Source organism: Callospermophilus lateralis, chromosome 4, assembly GCF_048772815.1.
Source record: "Callospermophilus lateralis isolate mCalLat2 chromosome 4, mCalLat2.hap1, whole genome shotgun sequence".
Classification (NCBI taxonomy): domain Eukaryota; kingdom Metazoa; phylum Chordata; class Mammalia; order Rodentia; family Sciuridae; genus Callospermophilus; species Callospermophilus lateralis.
Window position 1 is genome coordinate 63113035 of NC_135308.1, and position 22310 is coordinate 63135344.

The 22310-nt window shown below is 34.4% G+C and overlaps 1 pseudogene; it reads right to left on the minus strand.

Annotated features, from left to right (window-relative positions):
• Window positions 1-14095: 14095 nt before the first annotated feature.
• LOC143398268 (tripartite motif-containing protein 51-like) lies at window positions 14096-20545 on the minus strand (annotated as a pseudogene).
• Window positions 20546-22310: the final 1765 nt, after the last annotated feature.

A 22310-nucleotide genomic window follows, 5' to 3' on the forward strand; every position in this document is an offset into this window, starting at 1 on the left:
CACTGATTACATCCCCAGTAATTCATTTTTTATTGGTACTGGGTATTGGACAGAGTGTTTTTCTAAACTGAGTTGCATAATCAACCCTTTCTTAGTTTTTATTCTGAGACATGATCTCAATAAATTGTTGCAGTTGGCCTCATATCTTTAATCAATTTGCCTCAGCTTCTCAAGTAGTTGAATGAGAGGTGTACATCAATACACCCAGCTTACATTTTATTTTTTGAAAGAAATTGTTTAATTAATGTTACAGGTATAAATTCAACTATTTGAAGTTTCATGAGTTCAAAGCTGAACCCAACAGTGATTAAATCAAGCCATCTTCAAATGAATTAAACTCAGTGTTAATTGTCTTTACAGAAGCACAACTATGATTTGAGAGGCATAGAGCATAGAAATTTGGCATAAAGACTGTCTCTGTGTTTATTACAGTTATGGAGTCACAGAGACAAAATGAGAGAGAGAAATATTTTAGATGAGCACTCAGAGTGATCAGCTAATGTAGGTAAGTCTGGAATCATCCTAAACATTCTTCTTTGTCCAAATATTGAACTTTTCCAAATGATTGAGAAAGATCCTTTTTTAAAAAATAAAGATCATGCTCATCTCATTTTGTTAATTTGTGTCAGAACAAACCCAGACTCTTTATCTTTTCTATATTTGAAGTTAATAGAAAATTTTGGCACAACTCAACTGAATAAGCATGGCTGTCCAAAACTCTTTTATATTTTTTTATTCCCTCATAAAGACAGAAGGATAAGTCTCTTTTATTTTTCCTTTTCCTCTTACCCACTTCCCCTATATTTTCAATTTCAGAAATATGGTTTCAAAGGCCTTGCAAGACTTCCAGTGTGCATTTACATGCTCCATTTGCATGAATTACTTCTTAAAACCTGTAACCATAGATTGTGGGCATACTTTTTGCCAACCCTGCCTTTGCCTTTGCTGGGAGGAAGCCCAAACACCAATGTGCTGCCCTGAGTGTAGAGAAATAGCAGAGAAAGTAGACTTCAGGACCAACATTGTCCTCAAGAAGCTGGCTTTCCTTGCCAGATAGGCCAGACCTATGATGATGATGATGATGATGATGATGATGATGATGATGATGATGATTTGCTTCTGATGATATCCCAAATAACAAAATTAATTTATACTATATTTGTAAAAATCTGACTTTCTTTTAACTCAAATTGCTCTTCTCCAAAACACTGTTTTTTTAAAAAAAAATACACAAAGGATGAAACCTACAAGCCTGTCTTTCCTAACACTAAAGACTATGATTTTATTGCAGAAAAACATTTTAAAGAAAATGGATCCATTATGGAAAATGAGTCAAGAGATGCAAGATAATCTAAATGGGAAGAAATGCAAAACTCATTTCTTCCTGGTAAATATAAAAATATTTTCTATTTTTAAATGCAGACTAAAATGATGCTGTCAGCTCATTTGAGTTATCATTGGAGGATAGCATTTTCCTCTCAGAAGAAACAGGCATTCTGGTAATATTACAAATTGACAGGTGAACACAAGCTAATGTGAAAAATACTACTAATATGTGGGGTGAGTGATTCATGACTGCTATTCCTTGTCCAACTATGGAGGTTTGGATAAATCTGCCCAGACACCGAGTATAAGAGAGTACTGAACTACTTAGTTTGAAAGAGAGGAGAAATATAGATTTTTAACTATGGCAAAGATGAGTTGTTTTTTTAATGTAAAATACAGTGTTATATAATTACTTAAAAATCGTCAGAAGAATCAAACAAAGGAATAAAAGAAAAGAAAGAAGATTCATATAAAAGAGGTAAAATAATTCAGATAAAATAATGCATTAAGAACCCCAAAGAGACATCATAATGAGATAGCCTGAGATTCCTCAGAGGTCTTGATTTAAACAGAAAAGAGGCAAGAAACTGAGAAAGAAATTATCACAAAATTCCATTGAGGTAAAACGTAAAATGCTGACCTGAATTGGCAACCACAACTGCTATCTCAACTCTCAAATAGAGTAATCAGCAAACTAAGAAGACAAGTGGTTCAGGCTCAGCAGATTTAGAGGTTCAGTTCTGCATGGTGCTGGGAATTGAACCCAGAGCATGTGCAAGTGAGGGAACCACTCTATCAACTGAGGTGTATCTGAGCCCCTTCTAATCCTTTCTATTTTCTTTTGAGACGAGGTCTTGCTAAGTTTCTAAGGCTGGCCTCAAATTTGAGGTTCTCCAACCTCAGACTCCTGAATTACTACAATTGCTGGAATTAATAAGCATGTACCATCATGCCTGGCTCAAGTCAAAAATATTGAAGAAATACTAAAGTATAATGTTGTTGACTTTTACTGGGAAGGGCTACCTGAATTACAGAATTCCTAGGCATAGAGTTTCCTGACATATCCCTGATCATTTGTAGCCAGTATGAACAAAAGTTCTGACTGGGAAATTCAAAGTGACAGCAGGGTACTGCCATATAAGAGAACAATTGGTAACATTCACAAAAATCACACTTCCATGCTCAAAAATTTATAAACACACCAACTTAGCCCTGAAGTTTCTCTGTGTAGTGAGGAAACATTGGGGAGGTGTTCAAGAGACTGTGGTGATCATCCTCCTTCACAAAGAGAAGAAGAAACCTGCCTTTGGAGTCAATCAGTGTGCCATTCTTCCTTACCCAGGAATCCTAACAGATTCCTAGATCCCTGTGCAAAGAGTCCTTCATATCCAATTTCCAATAATATTTCACAGGGAACTCTTTGTTCCCCACACAGCAAAATAGTTAGAATTATCAGAATTCAAATATGAGTCTGGATGGCTATGTTCAAATCTCAAACTTCTCACATCATCAAATAGCTTGATGTTATCATCAGTTACTGCATTTTTAAAGAAAAATTTCACTGTGGAAAGAAGAGAATCTTCTGTCAAAATTATCTTTTAAATTCCTGTTATATGAGAAGTTATACCTTTGAAACTTTTGGGAGGAGAATTGGTTTAGAAGGCAGAAGTAAAGGCATAATTTTGTCTGGAGTATATTACAAGTGTTCCAGAACACCTGCAGCAGAAACAAGAGCCCAATCACAGTGAAAACACAGCTAAAATTATGGACACTGTAACAAAAAGGGTGGTCATGCCTACTTCTTCCTCATTGCTTTTCATTTTATCTGAGAACTGGAGGTCTGCATTTCCACTAAGTCCAAATAATTAACTATTTGCTTTCGTTCCGATTTAGGTTTACTATGGAAATCGATATATGGCATCAACATTCACCAACTCATTTTATTTTTGTTGCTCGTGAAGTATTGCTCTGTGAATTCAGGTATTTTATGTTTGTTCATGCATTTTAATATATTAAATTTAATACACTTTTATATGTTACATTTAATATAATACTTGTGAAATATTCAAATACTAAGATATTTTAAGTGAAAATATTTAAATAATGTCCATCACTAACTGCACTTAATTTAAAGTGAGAACATTCACTTTAACATATATATATATATATATATATATATATAATATATAATAAAGTAATTTATAATTGTAACTTTATATATATATATATATATATATATATATATATATATATATAAATTATAAAGTAATTTATAATTGTCTGACTTATTTAAATGATTTTGCATCTATGCCCTGAATTACATTTATTATTATACCACCCTGCACTTATTTTTTTCTTATTTAATCATGGCAACCAGATTACTAAATGTGATTATAGATACCAAGTGACAGGCCATTTTTTGGGGGGGGGATATTAAAGGTTAATAAAGTTAAATATTTCCCACAGAAAGTTATTACTGAAGAGCACTATACTGTGTTCCCATCAGTGGGTTGATGCTCACCTTGGCTGCAGTTGAGCCTGTCTATCAGTCCAGTGATGGTCTGGGCAGGAAGTGCTGGCTTTATAAGCTGAGGCATGTGAAGCTGCACTGACTCACTTCTGTAAAGAGGAAGAGGACATGAATCTTCTCGTGTAAAAGATGTCATCACAGTTTTAAAGGAACTACATTACCATTCCATTGAAAATATTTCTTGAAAACATTTTCAGAACAGAGTGTACCTCTATGGTCATGAGAAGGGACTCTTCCTAGGAGTCTTTATTACTTTATTTGCCTTTTAACTACTCATTCTCAGAGGTGCCAGTCTCATTTCCTAAGTAGGAAAAACTATCCCATGCACCTCAGTGTTTCTAATATACAATAGAAAATCATATAGAGTTGTATTTATGAATGCCAGCATTCAGCCCAGCAAAATATGCATCCCTTAACCTCAGAAGAGAAGCTAACTTCTGATAAAGGGAACAGGAAATCATATTTGCACAAACATATGCACACACAGTTGATTATTATCTACAAAAAGTATTTCTTCACTTTGTTAGAAACGGCTTGATTCTTTTCATAATCACATGGTGCCCTAGTTGCACTAAAGACGAAACTAACTTTGTCAATAGATCTCCCAAGTCTTGCCAAGAAAAAAGGCTTAGATTTCTTAATAAATAGGATGGTATTTTGTTTTTTGGAAAGTTCAGGTAAGTATCAAATATCATCACAGCAACCTTTGTTATAAATTCATTTTCATTTTCATCTCTCAGAACAATACTGGTATAGCGTATTTGACGAAACTGAATTCTTGAAGAATTCAGTGCCCAGAGGGTGAGAAAATAGTGAGTAGGAAGGACCTCGGTAGCACAGAGTAGATAATGTCTCTAATGAGGGCATTTCAAACCCACAACTTCTAAACAGAATTAAGGAACCATTAACTTTTACAAAATTTCTCCATATTATCCAGTGGTAGGCAAAAATGAAATGTTCATGAATAAATGGTTATTTTCTGGTTCTTAGGAAAGCAAGCTTCAAAACAACAATTTATGAAGTAAACATTTGCTAGGACAGCTACTCACAAAATTCTATAAATTTTGCTTATTTGTAGTCAGAATAGAGGTTAAATTTTACCTAGATTATATCAAAAGAGGAAAGAACCCTGATCATTGATGCAGGAGATGTAAAAATCTAGATGTGGCAACAAATAATGTGGTCAAAATTGAGAATTTCAGATTATATAAAACACTGTCACCTCCATCTCAGTGCTTACCTGAAGTAGCTCAACATAGAGTTTTTGGGAATTTTTCATTAGCTTCTTATGTACTTCTCTGAGTTGTTTCTTCTTTTGAACCATTTTGGCTTTGCTTTTTTTGAGATGCTCTAAAATTCATTTGCTTTCCTTTTTAAGAATCTACATGTAGTTTTTCTTCCTCAAGAAGAATGGGACACAGTGACTTGTATTCAGCCCTCATCATCTCTTTCTGTAGTTACACGTAGCACTGTATGGATAGGTTGTCTAGATCACCTTTCCAGCATGACTTTATCTTCCTCCACTTAAACCTCTCTTTTTGGCCAGTACATTTTATCAGTATGTTACATACACCATGAATTCATATCTACCCATTTCTCAGAAATTGCAATTTCACTCCTCTTTGATCTTGATTATTTTTCTCTTCTTTATAATGATAGAAGTTATCAAGCCATCCTTTTATCTGCTTTTATCCACTTTTATCTGCTTCATCAGTGTGTAAAATATCCAAAGAAAAAGTTTTGATTGATAATTTATCCTCCCACATATAAAATCATCTATGCAAGCAATTAGAATTTATAGATGAGTCTCACCGTCATTATTTGCAATAGTGTAATAGTCTCATCTATGGTTAGTAAATAAATTTTAATCTCAAACCTCCCTACAACACTGCTTGGTGATTTGTTTGACTAGCATAGTTAAATTTTACTTTCAGTATTAGAACCCATCAGAAAAGCTATGCCAAATATCCTTACACTATGATGCTAAAGTGATTCTAGTATGTTTATTTTTTCAAGCTGAATGTTAGGAAAATAGACTTACACTTACCATCCATGGATTAATAATTTTGTTCATTTCATTTAGATTTTTCTGATTTACATGGATCTTTTCCCATAATGATATTTTTTGCGTTAGCAGCTTCTCCTTTATATATATATATATATATATATATATATATATATATATATATATATATATATATATATAAAGTTGAGAAGAAAATGCATTTGTTTCTATCTCACAAGGATAGAATAAACAAGTAATATATAAGTAGTTTAGTAGGAAAAAAATTATACTACTTTTTTTTATCCATTGATGATTATGAATTTTAAAAGATTTCAGGCTAAAAAAGTATAAAATGTAATATATCCAGGAATATTGATATATAGCTTTCAGATAGTGGGGCAATTGGCATAAAAATTGGGATTTTTCTGGTGCTCCCCCCCAATAATTGCAAAGCACTTTATGCTATTTATTTCCTTGTGTTAGTATATATGCATGCTATATAGAAATATTTTATATTTATTATTTTAGTAACATGTAACTCATTTGAAATGAGAACTTTCAAATGCCTTAGTGTTAAACTCAAAGTTAAAATAGCCATGTACCTTATTGCTAGCCCTGTAGAAGCAAGCTCCACTAAGGCAGGTATATTATTATACTTTATTTATTGCTTACACATTTGGTACTTAGCTTCTTCCTTGATACTTAGAATATTAGGTAGCATGCAGTAAAGAATAGGGCAATCATCATCAGGATCCTCATGTTTGTTATAATACCTGAGCTCCCTCACTCACTTACCTGGTACTCCTCAGTAGCCCCTACTACTGAAGGAAGTTCCTGAGCCCTGTGCTTCTCAGAGCTGGAGCAGAGCAAATACAGCAGGGGGGTTTCCTCTTCACAGAAGATCTTCTTTGTCTCTTTGTGGATCATGCACATCTTCTTCAGAGCTCAGGAATTTTCTGAGACTGGCTTTTCTGGAATTGGACATCAAATTCTTCAGAAGAATATTGTTTTGACATATTTCTATTTTTATGGCTCTCTGCACACTAGACAATAGGCAGGAGTTTGGACTTGTTCCCTGGAAAGGCAGAGAAAGGGCCAACAAAAGCTGTGCCCATTGCCTATGGTGGCTGGTTCCATCAAGTAGTTCAGGCAGATGGAGCAGGTGCATTCTTTCTTGAAGGCATGTGAGATTTCTAAGTCCATTTTCTGAGGGAAGAATATCAATAGATTTTATTCATCTATCTTTGAAGAGAAAATGTCCTGAATAAGATTTTACTCAAGTTCTTACTGCATAGCACATTTCTACCTATGGCAAAATAGACTTCCTTTTTATATATGACCAAATACAAAAATTAATAAATAAACAGATAACACAAATAAATTATGCATTCAAGAGAATATCACTCTCTACATAGTCTAAACTATTACAAAGCAGCACTTCACACTGTGAAAATATGAAATTATTTTAATCTGTTCCAGAAAACAAGGCATCATTTATAAGTTCATTTAGCTAAAGATTTGGGTTCTCATTTCTACAGTGGTTGAATTTCTAGAAATATGAGGAAAGGAATATTCCTAAATATATTTTTAGGTTTACAAGTGCAAAATTACAAGTTATCTGGAAACTAATTTCTGAGTCCTTATAAAATACAGAGGACCAACTAGGGGATACACAACTAACAAAATTAAATTAATTATCACTTTAATTCCAAATTATATCCAAGCAAAGAAAGAAAAAGAATGATTTTTTTTACTAAGTAGAGAAACAGCATCATTTCATAGAAATAACCTAATTTGATGATCATTTAAAATATGAAATTTGACTTGATTTGGCTTGGGAAAGTAGCTACAGTTCCACTATAAACCAGTGTACTTACCTAACCAGTGGGTCCATGGTTTCACCAGTGCTTGTTGCAGAAGGGAAAATATGAAGTCAGCTGGAGGATCACATGCTCAAATTGTAGAGGACATAGATTAAAATATCTCTTTGAAAGGTGAGTTTCAAAATGTGCTCTGGAGAAGATGAGCTTGTCTCCAGGAGTGCCCTTTTACTGAGTGCTGAAGACCACATCCAGTTTTTTCTTGATTGCTTTTCAAGATCCTTCTAATCAATGCTAGAGTAAGTTATTGGGTTAGTGTGGGTGATTGGATCAGTGTGGGTGCTTAAGTATGAGGTTGATTAGATTTCAAATACAGAATATTGATGTATCACCTTATCTAATCTTCATAAATAAAGCCCCACAGGCTCACCAACAGTCACTGATTAAAAAAAAAAAAGTAAATCCTCCGTTTCAGATTGTATCTCTATTTTTTTAGTTGTGTTCTTTTAATTTTCAGCTTTTAAAAACATAGAAAGAGGATGTCATCAATATATGATTTTTAGTAAATATATTTGATCATTTATAAATATTTTGCCTAAGATTGATTTTAGTTTTATTCTGTCACTATGAGAGGGATTTAGTTTAGAAATTTTATTTTACTCACCAGATGTGGGGGTGCATGCCTATATTCCTAGCTGGGGAAGCTGAGGCAGGTGGCTCAGCAGTTCAAACCCCAGCCTCAGCAATTAGTAAGGTCCTAAGCAAATCAGAAAGGACCTATCTCTAACTAAAATGTGAAAAAGGGCTGGGATGTTGCTCAGTGGTTAAGTGCCCCTGGGTTCAATCCCTGGTACACACAGACACACACACACACACACACACACACACACACACACACAGGCACACACACACACACACACACACACACACACAAGAAATAAAGAAAATAATTTTGTTTTTCTCACTTCAATCTAATGCTTTCCAGTAAGAGACCTAAGGACTTGCCTTGCAATGGCTTCTTAAGGAATGGCAGATTTTCAGTGTAAACTGCAAGACCGGATGCGGCCACATCCTTCAACCCATCCTGTTTGGAATGCAAAAGGTGCCACCACGAAGCCTCTACAGACTCTTTATAAACTGGATGGACTTTCCTAGAACTTCCCTTGTACACAGATTAGTATCAAGAATGAATTTGTTCAGTTGTTACTAATTATGATCTTAGGATGTAAAATCAAGACTTTTAAAAATACCATATGGTATGAAAACACAAGCTTTGATTTCTAATACAAGAATGTTGGGCTTTAAGGGAGAGTGTTCAGAAGAAGTAGCTTCCCTGAAATTTCCTGAGCTACAAAGGCATTAGGCTTCCCAAGAGGCCCTGTTTTTTTCCCCAGATTTTCAAAGTGTTAGATGAGGAAAGCTCCTCATTTCTAGAGATCTCAAATGTTTACATTTGCTAAATTTCTTCCCTAAAAGATAAATCAAGGAGATACAAGCTCTAGAACACTGGCTTGGGCAGCCATACTTTCCATCTGGAAGGCACAATGTGGTCACAGTAATTTCTGACACCTTGGATAAAGCAGTTATATAAAAGGTCTAGCTCAGGCAAAAATTTTGAGACAGCTGCTGTCCACAGGGGTTTATGTCAATAATTCCAGGTACTCAGGAGGTTGAGGCTATTTGGAACGATAAAGAATTTAAGGCCAGAATGTGAAAATGAGCAAGACGATCTAAAAAAAAAAAAAAAAATGGTTGGGAGGACTGGTTTCAGACAATGTTAATGCCGCTAAAAATTTAGCAATGAACTTGAGTTTACCTGGGAACCAGCAAAGCATTCACTACTTCCTGTTGAAGTGTTTGGGAGTATTATAGGGGAGAGAAAAAACCTGCCAAATACTCTGTGAGTCTGTGACATCAAGATACTTAACCTCTGAGCTACTTACTGCTTCTATCTCTTATGCTGGTGGAGGCATGGTACAGGCAGGAGGTGGAAGCTACAAGCTAAAGACCCAGACATTCTGCACAGACAGCCAGAGTGGCACACTGTTAATCCTTTTGCATGTAGCCAACATCATGAACCTTTAGAACACAATTCAATCTCTATGTTTCTTTCTCATTATTTTTATTTTTAAAGGTTTATATCAATAGCTTAACTTTTAAAATTTGCCTTTTAATATCAAACAGAATAATAAATAAAAGACTTTACCAAACTTGAAATAAATGAGTGATCTGTAGAAAAGTAATAAATCTGATCTATCTACAAAAACATTGTATAAAAGGTCATTTTTGTAGCTAGAATGGTAATACACTCCTGTAAACTCAGCTACTAAGGAGACTGAGGCAGTAGAATCACATGTTTGTTTATAGGTTGGGCAATTTATCAAGGACCTGGCTCAAAATTAAAAAAAAAAAATGAGTAGGCCTGGAGATTTAGATCAATGATAGAGGACCACTAAGTTCAATTCCCATTACCACACATATGCAAAAAGAAAATTATTTCCTTTCCCTTTCCATCCTGTATAAGTAATCCTAAAAGTTCAAACAAAAGATAACAAAGTCACAAATTGTAAGGACACCTTACCCACCTTTTATAGAACTGTGCCAACTGATCTAACTGTAAAGAGTTCCAGCACCTGTGCCACATCTCAATGTAGTACGGTTGTTTGCTTGGTGTCTGAGTGGTGTTTGTTTTACTTTGTTCTTGTTTATTTTTATGTGCTATGATTTTCTTATAAAATCTAACAATTCTGTGATAATGTAGAATGTAAACTGACAGGCTTTCTCTCATACTAGACTTTACCTTTGTGTATAATGTCTGAATCAATCTGGTGGGAAGTTGAGTTGGTTTGGAATTCATTATTGATGTCATTATTTCAGTGCTTTTGGGCTGCATATTCACCTAGCATTACTTTGTTTTTACCATTGGACTGGTTCACCAGTTTGTCTCAATAACTGCTCCACACTCTATTTCTCCCTATAAACTTTTTTCAGGCTCTCACACAAACTGCTTTTACATGTTACTCATCACTTGCTAGTCTCATTGGGCAATGGAAATATGAAGGATATAGGAGCATTTTTGTGATTCTAATAAAGCCAAGATCTTAAGCACATTCTATGACCCTGAGTCTTAGGAGGGGCTTTATCAGTGATCATGTCCACCTTTACCTATAGGTCTAACTAATCACATATTTGTGTCTGCTTTAAAGTTTTTCACTGATTTTTATATATCTTTATTTCTCCTTTCCAAAATTGTAATTCCCCAAAGGCAATAATATATTTTGCTCTTCTCTTTGTGGCTTAAAGTTTTGTAAAACAGGAGAGATAATCATTCTCCTGATAAAGAAATGATCTTCCCCTCAATTGCAATTTGTCCTATATTTTATTCCCAGTTATTTCTGACCTGTAGATGTATTTTCTTATGAAGTTATTTACTATTTTAAGTTTGGAGCTTGGGATACAGCTCAGTTGGTAGAGTGTTTACCTTGTATGCACAAGGCCCTGGGTTCAATCCCCAGTACCCTGCCAAAAATTTTTTTGTTTTAATGTTACTTCATGGAGTCTGCAATTTATTTAAGTAATCCCCCATTGATATTGTGTGTGTGTGTGTGTGTGTGTGTGTGTGTTGTGTGTGTGCATGTGTGTGTGGTAAAATTATCTAAAACATATTCTCTTAGTAAATATCCAATATATCTTTCCTTAGATACACACAGTGAAAAAACTGAGTATTTTTTTCAGTTTATGCTTTTGAGATTCATTCACATTGTCAAAATGAGAGTTTGTTCATTTTCATTGCTTCATAGAATTGCTTTGCATGAGTTTATAACTATTTATTTATCTATTTTACTTTTGGTAAGTATTTTTGGCTACAAATTTTAGGACATTATTTGAAGTGCTGAAAGGAGCAACATTGCGTATAAGTTTTACCTAACAAGTATATGTAGAAATTGCTGATAATATATATTTATCCATTCTGGAATATCTAAGCCTTAGGAAATGCTGTCAGTAAGTAAGACAAAATTTATTTTTTCAATTAATATTTTCTCTAGCCTTGAGTAAACTTCTTTTGTTCAACATTTTTGTCAACACATATTATTCATCTTTAAATTTGATTTATTCTTGTCAAGGTCTAGTGATTCAATTTATGGTTTGAATTTGCAATAATCTAATGTCTCATAAAAGTGAGTATTTTTTCATATTTCACTGATTACAAATGTGTTTTCTGTTTTGTGATGTTACCATTCAAGAAAAGTTATTTAATTTTTTAGCAGATTTACTTTTCTTTTTTTACCAAACTTTATGCATCTGTATTAGTCAGGGCTCTCTAGAGGAACAGAACCAACAGGGTATATATAATTATTGAAAAGGGATTATTACATTGGCTTACAGAATCAGAAGCTGTACAATCCCACAATGGCTATCTTCAGGCTGGAGTTCTGGAGAAACCAATAGCTGCTGAGTCTAAGGTACTGACGCTTCAGAACAAGAGGGATTAATGATGTAGCCCCAGTGGGATCAAAGACCTGGAAACAACCTGATAGTCACTGGTCAGAGTCCACTTTGGAAGAGTAAAGGAGGTGGAGTCTGATGCTCTCAGAATTTTGCAGCAGCAATCTAGAACCCCTCAAGAAAAATCAAGCTAGAGGGCATTGATGCCTCATTTTTCCAACTTTTATTCCATCCAGGGCCTCAACCTATGGCTGCCATAGGGTGAGTCTGTATTTCAGTTTGCTGTCCCATATGACAATCATTTTAGAAACACTCTCATTGACATTCCCAGAAGCATCCTAAACTTAAGCATACTTTAATCCAAACTGACAATTCAGAACCACCAACATAGTATCTATGATGCATATATATTGTATCTTTCATACATACTTGGTAAATATATTCTTTTGAAGGGAGGGGCACTGGGAATTGAACCCAGGGAAGCTTTATCACTGAATCACATACCATGTCACTTCTATTTTTTGAGAAAGTATCCCACTAAGTTGCTTAGAGCCTTGGTAAACCTCTGACCATACTGCCATAGCCTTCCAAGTGGCTCTGATTAAAGGCATCTACAATCATGCCTGGTTCTAGTTATATTTTTTTGAGAGAAGATCTTACTTTATTGCTCTGAACACCTGGAATCAAGCCAACCACTTATTCAGGCTTCCAAGTAGCTACAGGCACAGCTTATAGTGCATGGCAATTTTCCAACTCCAGTTTTGTATGTTTACTCTTGAGGAATAGTATTTTTAAGCAAAAAGTCATTAATTTCAATGCAGACCAATTAAATTTTTCCTCAATGATTATTGTTTTTATGTCTTGTCTGGGCAATTTCTCTATGAGACTTAAGTCAATCTGTAAAGGACTATGCATAGGTAGGGCTCAGGTTTCTTTTTGTCCACTTGTATAACTTTTAGATTCAGCACTAGATTGATTGTCTTGTGGTTGCCAATGCAAAGGAGAATACTAATAATTGTAAATATTCACATGTATGATTATAATTTTATAAAAGAAATCATCACACAGACAATTAGGCATGATTACTCAGTATTATGGACCGGATAAATATACAGTAATATGGTTTGAATATGCTTTGTCCTCAATAAAAACCAAGTTAAAGTGTAATTTCATAGAGCAGTGGTGTTTGGGGATGGGGCCTTTAAGTCATGAAAAATGATCAGTGCCTTTCTCCTGGGACTGAACCTAAATAAAAGAGTGAATTCTGGGCCCTTGGAGAGTTATTTTTAAGAAAGTGCATTGTTATGAAGGATGCCACCCCTGTCCTCCAACATTCTGCACTGAAAGATTTCTCCTTCTGCTTCTCTGCTATGAGCAGATTTATCATGAAACACACCAGAAACTGAGGCACCATGACCTAGAACTTACCTGTTTTCAGAACTGTGAGGTAAGTAAATCTTTTCTTTATAATTTACTCAGTTGCAGATTTTGTGTGAAAACAACAGAAAATGGACCAAGATGAGTAAATTAAAGTTAGATAAAAAAGAAGGGAGAAAATTATGTTCTTACAACCATTGAGTCTTTATGGTTATGCTTGTTTGGTTAGAGAAAAAGACATGTTCTCTTAGGTTGAATTTTAACTTTATTAAATCATACTTTATCTATTCTTTCATTTGTGACAGTTCAGGAATAAAGTAAAACCAGAAAGTATATTCTGTTTCATGTACCATAGGCAATTATATTCCTCAAATGAATAAATTTTTTAAAAACATAAATTTTAGGAATATATGGGCTTTTAATATTATCACCATATTTAATAACACATTAAATAGGTTTTCACAACATTAGAAGGAATGTAAAGTTAACAAAATGCAACCTGTTTGTCATGTTTGATAAGACCCAAGGTGGAGGGCTTCCTTAGATATTGAATGTCCCATACATTGGGGCATAGTCCTTATCTATGTCTGGTCAGAAGTGACTACAGCAGAAAACAAGCTAAAGATAGGGAGAAAAGGTACAGGAATGAATCCTGTATATCAGCAAATTTGAGCAACATTAATAAAGCTCACAGTTCTAACTTCATAACCCAGAAATACTCCTATTTGGCTAATGGGCCTTGGTACATATTGAAGTACAATTGGGGAGGTGGTAAAGAGAGTTCAATAGAAACCTTCCTTAACACATCCAAGAAGTAAGAGCCCCTCCACCTCATCCATCTTGTAATTTCTGTTCTTTTTCCAATAATCATTACAGACTCCAAAAGCCTAGTTCCAAGAGTTGCCCAGTTTCAAGGGTCTCCCACTTCACCTCCCAGTAATATCTGCCAATGGTAAAAGTCTGAGTACCCCACGCAAGAAAGCATTCTGATGTTAAGTTGATCCAGGAGGCACCTTGTGGATCACATCCAACATTCATGCTTCTCAACTCTCTTTACAGGAAGATGTGGCAGTTGGCTCTTTCAGGACACAGAGTAATAGCAACTGTAAGAAAAATACTGCAGATATGAATGTAAAAAATAAGAAGTTAAAGTCTTTAAAAAAAGTCTTCCTGTGAAGAAATGATATTACTGAGAAATGTGATATTGTAACAGCAACAATGATTTTGAATGTGAAAATCTAATAAATTATGGGCATGAATAGTAATTCTACAGAACAAATAAATTCCTTACCACAGACTCATAAATTTGTTGACAATGTGAAAAATCAAATATTGAGTCGAATATGAAACCAATATCTTTTAATTTTATTTTTGTTTCAAAATAGCTACAGAGAGGATGTCCTGAACCCTCTGGAGACATAAAAAATAAGTATCAGAAAAATATTCCTATTTCAAAAAAAAAGGTGTCATTCTTTGGACGAGAGGTGAAGATTTACTCTATTGTAAGCTTTTATAAGCAACTGTATAAAAATCTATTTATATATTTTAGAAAGTATCACTTTATGAAATTAATTCTTATTCACATTTTCTAAATATTCAAATATATTGTACATGCTGCTGGAATCCACTTCAATCCTTTCTGTTATTCCTCAAATCTTGTAATTTTAGAAAGAATAATTTAATATTTATTTATGCAAATCTTTTCACTATCCCTAAGTTTTCTGCATGTTCTGCACTGCCCTGAATTTATGAGATTTAACATGTAGCTTTTTATATTGAGCAAACTGAAATCATTTTTATTTTTATTTTCCTTTCTTGGTGATAAAGTTGATTTATTTTCTTAGATTTTCTATAGCTATTCAAAATTTTATGTCATATAAATCATATATACCCATGGTACAAACAACATAAAGTACTATTCAACTATTTACCCCCCAAAGCTTCTCCTAACAATTCAAATTTAGCAGAGTAAGGTGGCTTATGTCTGAAATCCCAGAAGACTGGGATAAGCAATGAAAAGTTCAATGCCAGCTTGGGCAAATTCATGAGACTCTGTTACAAAAAATACTGGGGGCTGCATATCTGGCTAACTGGTAGAGTGCTTGCCTAATATGTGGGAGGCCCCAAGTTAAAATGCCAGGGCCATTTTTTTAAAATACTGAACGTACTGAACAACTGCATAAATTTGTTTGTGAAATTGAATAATGAAACTTAAGTCTGAGTATAGCTCTGTTTATTAAAATTACCAATTTTTATATTGCTTATTTTATATATACCTCAGGACATATGAGCCTGGATTATATTTATGTAGTTTTTTTAATTTTTCACTCTTTATACTGTAAATTTGACTATAGATACATACTCAAGGATTTGCAGTCATATTATTTATTTATAAAAATAAGTAAGATATTTAATAAAAGGGAAATACCACCCATGTGGTCCTAAGAACAAATAATACATATGAGAATACTGACAAAGCACTTATGTTTACCTTGAAAGCAATTGAGCTGTGGATTAACCCAGTGATGGGCCCTGCACTGAGTTCTGGATTCAGAGACTGGGCTATATACAGCTGCATAGATTCAATCCTGCAATAAGGAAGATGCAGTGAAGTCAGAAAATCATGACTTTTCTTGATATGACCCTTTATAAGAATTCTAGCAACACACAGGTGTGGAAATACAGAAATCATCACTTTGTGAAATTAATTCTTATTCACAGTTCCTAAATATTTAAATATATTTTAAATGCTGTTGAAATCCATTTTAATCCTTTCTGTTTCTCCTCAAATTCTGTAAATATGCTTAGTTTTCTGTTCACTTGCATATATATAAGAGTAAAAATCTGGTGTCCATTTCCAGTCTGCACTGAAATCTCCCTATCTGCAGTCAAAAGCATCTCTAAGAACTAGAACTGGCTATTGCCTCCTTCACAGGGAGACTGTCAGAAGAATTCTAGGCAGTGATATCTGGTTTCTGGAGCTGAGCTAGCCTGGAGGACCCACAGAGTTCTAATGCTTTAAATTTATTTCAACTATCATTTTAAACTGTCAACTTATACATACAAAATTAACAAATCTCTAGAGGTTTCACACATTGGAGCACTCTACCTCTCCTGTTAGCCTGTGTTCCCACTATTAGCTCTGTGAGGTGTTTGATTTCATCAGCCTTGTGTACACTTAGTATTTCTCCTTCATCTGCATAGGCTTTCCAGAACTGGAAATAAAACCAGGAATGGAAGGATTTTGAAATAATTTCTCTTTTGCAACATTTTTATTGAAGCTACTCCTAAAATTACTGAGAATGAGAACTAAGAGAGATGTCAAATTAGGTGGGGGAAGAAAAACGTAGATCAATGACAAGAGGGACTGAGTATTCCAATGAATCATGTGCTGTAATAGTCCTGACAAGTACTATAAAAACTGCAAAAGGATCTGTTGGGAGGCATGTAAACATTCACCTGTACATTGTGTCTCCAATGACCTCGGAAAAGAAAAATAAAAATTCTGAGTGATTTTTACAAGATCCCTCTACCATTAAGTACAGTGTGAAATTTTTGAATCAGCTCCAGAAGCTACTAGTTTCCAAGAAGTTCTGTCTTCCATCCTAGGGTGCATTTCCAACTTCTTTTCTACTCAATAGAACACAGTCCACTATAGAATCCTGGTAAAGTGTGGTTCTGCAATATTCTGTGTGTGTGGGAGGGGATGATGCTGTGGAGTCTGGGTTCTGCTGCAACCATAAATAAATTGCAGCAATTGTCTAAAGACCCTGTGTCTCAGGTGAGCAGAAACAAAGCAGTAGCAATAAGGTCAATATTCCTGAATCACCCCATCTTGTTATGTCTGTGAATTAACAAGAATACCCATGTGCAGCTTACTACTTGGTGAATTTCTAAAAGTCCCAAATATGTTGTTGATTTTCAGAAGGGGACTATCCATTAATCATTCCATACATTTTTGTTACTTACAGATAACATAGGAGGGATCCTTGTTTTTAGAATTTCTTGGAAGAAGTGATCTCGTAGCAAAGTAATCACAGTTGTGGAGAAATATGTTTGTACAACCAAATTTGAAGCAACAAGGGAAGTGGATTTCAGTTGTGAAATGCAATAGCTATACATGCCTGTCCTATATTCCCATGTATCAGTAGTTACCTGGAGTGACTCCACATCTTGTCTGTGGCATATTTCCTTCAGTTTCTCTTGAGATCTCTGTCATATGAATCATTCTGGTTTTACTCTCTTTGAGCTGCTCAAAAATGTCTTTCCTCTCTTTCTGCATCCTGTCTGAATGATGCCATTCTTCCTCATAGTAAAATGGAGGCATCTTCCCATATTCAATTCTGATTGCTTCTCTTCTTAAATTTATGTAGTTCTGCAGTAAAATTAAATTCATCAAAATATGAACCTATCCCTCTAAATCCTGTTGAAACTCCCTAATTCTAGGACTTCACTTTCCTATGTTTATATATCAATATACCACCATTGGAATTCCACATCATGTACTATCACAAGAATGGGATTCTAATCAGAATAAGTTATAATCTAAGTATGAATAATAGGTCAAAGTACATTCTACTGTCATGTGTATTTTAAAAGGACAAACAAAAAATAAAATAAACTCCCAGATTCTTATTTGTATTATTAACAATCATATTTAAGCCTTCATCTTGTCAAACTTTCAGAATCCACAAATTTTTATTCCTTTCCTTTTTTACAAATACTCATGGCTCGTTTCTTTCTTTCTAATTAATTTGCTGAGGCTAGACTCAAACTTGTAATCTTTCTGCCTTAGCCTCCCAATCAGCTGAGATTACAAGACTGCACTATCATGTCCTTTTCTCTGCATCATGGCCAACAGTTTTAATCAACAGGTTACATTCACTTAATTCATGATAAAGAGTTTTCTAAAACAATCCACACACAAAAAAAATTTGTTTTATCCTTTCCAACCCATATGTGAGGAAACATGACCCATTTCATACTTAAGGACTTCAGACTACAATGAATAGATTGAAATCCTTTCACTCTTCTTGAGTTTAAGCCAAGTCACTTACACCTACATACGGTAACTTCAGAGTACAATAGTCATCTCCAAGCACTTCACCCAGCTAACTGTAATACTGAAGTGTCATTTAGCACCTGATCTTATTATCTCTCTGAGACCATTTTCTTAAATTCTCTTCAAAAGTCATTTCAATCTATGACATCAACTTCACCATAACTTCAGTAACCTCCCTCCCAATATACCAGTGCAATTATTTATCATGTGCTTCTCTCTGGGTTGAAATTCTATGGCTATGTTCCTCTTCAGAACTGAATCTTAAAGTATTTTTTTAGTTAAAAATTTTGCCACCAACTATTTAAAATTTAAACCTAATTTGCAGTCTGTGCTCCTTTACTCATTTTCACCTTTCCTGCTTAATTAGTCTAAAAAATGTTATCGTGCTCTAATATATCAAGAATTTTACTTATTACATGATGGTCATTTTCCTTTCTGATTTGTATCTTAACCTTTCCAATAAGAGATTTTTGCAGCCTTGTTTTCTGCATGTTATTTAGCTTATTAATTGTAATAGAGTTATCATGAAACAATTTTTAAATTAATTTTAATTTAAATTATAAGACACTCAGGATAAACATCCACAAAGAAAATTAGTTATTTAAAAATTATTCTCAAATTTGTAATCTTCTACTCAAACACAAAGCTGCTTCACTAATCATATTTCCCCTCCATACTTTATATTATGTTGTTAAATATTAATTCTTTGGAGTAATTTCAGACTGTTCTTATATTTGAACCATTTATCCCTCTCTCTGAAATTTTGCACCCATTTATGACCACTTATTTTTCACTAGCAGTCAGCTTAATCTGCTTTGGAAGCTACATTTGAATTTTCAGTAACTACCAAATGCCACTTTTGCCTGCCATTTACATCATCCCAGCACATATGACATTTTGAAATGGCCTAGTTTTTTATACCTGTTGTGTAAGTACTAAGTGTACCTTTACATGTAGTAAAGCAGAGTGATTTTGATAATATCTGTGTCTCAAATAGAAACCCTATCTAAGGGCCAAACTGGTATAACTAGAAACTGAGGAAATACTTTTACTATTGACTCCTCCCCTTTCTTGTTCAATCCTAGAGAACACTAGAGTTTCAGATCTATTTCCTACTTTAAATATTGCATATATGACCCCTAAGTTTATGTTGAAGGCAGAAGTATAGCACTAACCTCCCATGAGTCCATAGTCAATATCTCTATGGCCAGGTTTCTGTGACTTTCACAATATTTTTCCCATAAACATTGCATTTTCTTCAGCAGATTCTTCTGTACAAGAACCATAAGTTAGAGAAGCAGCAAAAAAATTGTGTAACATTCAGACCTTCACATAGGGAAGAAATCAGAAATGAGAGATAAATTAACCTCATTGAAAATAATAGGGTCATTATGTTTTCTTTGTTCCTTTCAGATGTTTGTCAAATATGGGAAGCCTGAGACTTGGAACCCAGAAGGCATTCTGAATGGGAAACATAGAATCATCTGTTCCCCCAAGAAAACAGACCCATGTTGATTTCTTTGATCTTTTAAGAATGAATCTTCAGAGAAATCACTTTCCCTGTGCTCCTCAGCAGCACTTTCGATTGGCCATGTGTGTGAGCTTCATGCTCCTGCGATTTAGAGCAGAGCAAACAGAGAAAGTTCTTGTCTTCTTCACAGAAAATCTTCTTCATCTCCTTATGAGCCTCACGCATGTGTTACTCCAAGCTCAGAAATTGCCAAAGACTGTTTTTATTTTTTTTTCCTGGTCAGGGCTGCCAGTTTCTTCACACAAAAATTTGTTTTAAAGTCTCTCTTCTGTACCATCTGCTTGCATACAGAGAAGGTAACAAGAACTGAGAGATCATGCCAGCCAAGGTAGATACAGGGCCTACAAAAGCTGTGCCCACAGGCTAATGTGACTGGATCTATAAAGTACTTCATGCAGATAGGGTAGATGATTTCCTTCCGGAAGGCTTGCTTGATTCTGGAATCCATATTTTTGAAGTAGAAGTAGAAGAAGAAGAAGAAGAAGAAGAAGAAGAAGAAGAAGAAGCAGCAGCAACATGTTATTTCTGAGCCTGATTAGGCAAAATGGTTCTTCAGACCCATACCTGGGGAGTAATAACTACATTTTAATTTTCTTAAAAAATGGTCATTAAAGTAGTACAAACTCTATTCTATAACACAAAAGAACTGATGCACAAGGAGAGCCTTCAGCTTTATGTCAGGCATAACTCTGATTAGATAACTCATATTCCCGCCATACTGAGTTTCTGCTCCCACCAGAATAGAAATTTGAATATTAATCATCTGGCTGTGGGTGTAGGACTTGGGTCATAAGGGGCCTACAAACAATTATAATTGTTTCCATTCATCTTTTCAATAAAAGGAAAATGAAAGCAGGTTTATTGAGGAAAGTCTACTTGGGCCAATGAAGTATGAGAAGTTCACTAGAAAGAGCCCAGCTCTTTAAAAGTAAAACTCACAAAATCAAATATATATATTTGAAACCAATAGGAAGTATAATTATAAAACGGTATTTTTTTAGGTCGACCAGAAGTTGGGTGTTCCACAAAGGATGCCTGCAGGCTGGAGAGTTGGAAGAACAAGTAGCTGTACAGTTCAAGAGGCTTAAGCTTCAAAACAAGAGGGATCAATTCCAAGTCAAAGACTGCAAGTTTCTGGAAACTCCCTAGGGAATCACTGGCAGAGTCTGCTTTGGAAGAGTGAAGAAGCCAGAATCAGAAAATTTCAGATGCTCAAAACAGCAATCAAGAAACAGTTCAAAAAGAATCAAGATGGCATCTGCTGTTGCTTCTTTCTTCTTTCTACTTTTATTCCATCCAATCCATTACCCTATTGGACTGTATTGCCCCCAGTTAGGGAGAGTCTTCATTTCAGTTGGCTATTCCATATGCTAATCATTCCTAGACACACCCTCTTGACCCACCCAGAAATCTCTAAATCTTCTTTATTTCTTAATCCAACCAAGGTGACAATTCACCTTAACCATTGCACACATAAACCACATCAATTCAAAAAATAAAACCAATCTAGGTTTTCTGTAAGGGTAAGAAATAATAAAAAAAGTTTTTTGTTTGTTTGGTTTTGTTTCTCTTTTAATCTTGAGGATTAAAAAACTAGATAAATTATTTTTAAAAAATAATCTTATTACAATCAACATGTTATTTTCATCACAACCTTATTTCTTGGGTACTCTAACAATTATAATCCTGATTTCTGGCAGAAAAATTGGAGCACAGTTAAAGTTACATGTTCCTCTTCATTTTTTTAAAACAAAAGAGAAGACTTATTTGATTTTATTTTTTTTAAAACACTTATTTGCTTTTTTAAAATAGATCTTTATTTTTATTTATTTATATGTGGTGCTAAGAATCGAACTCCCTGCCTCACACTTGCCAGGCAAGTGCGCTACCACTGAGCCACAGCCACAGCCTGAGAAGACTTATTTTAATCTAAAATATGCATAATCATATCTTAACAGAAATCTTTATTCTAGCAATGCTGAGTAGTTAATCTTCCAGTTCTTAGTAACACTGATGAATTTAAGAGGAAAATAGGAAAATATTGTAATGCTGATAGACTTCAGAGGTAATTCACAATTATTAACTAGAAAAAATTTTATAACTTAAGATGCATCAAATGAAGGACAATCAGCCTCATAAAACTATGTCTTAAAATAAATTATTGGTCAAATACTTGGGTTCTGACTCTTGGTGTTGGATATTTCAGGGAAAAT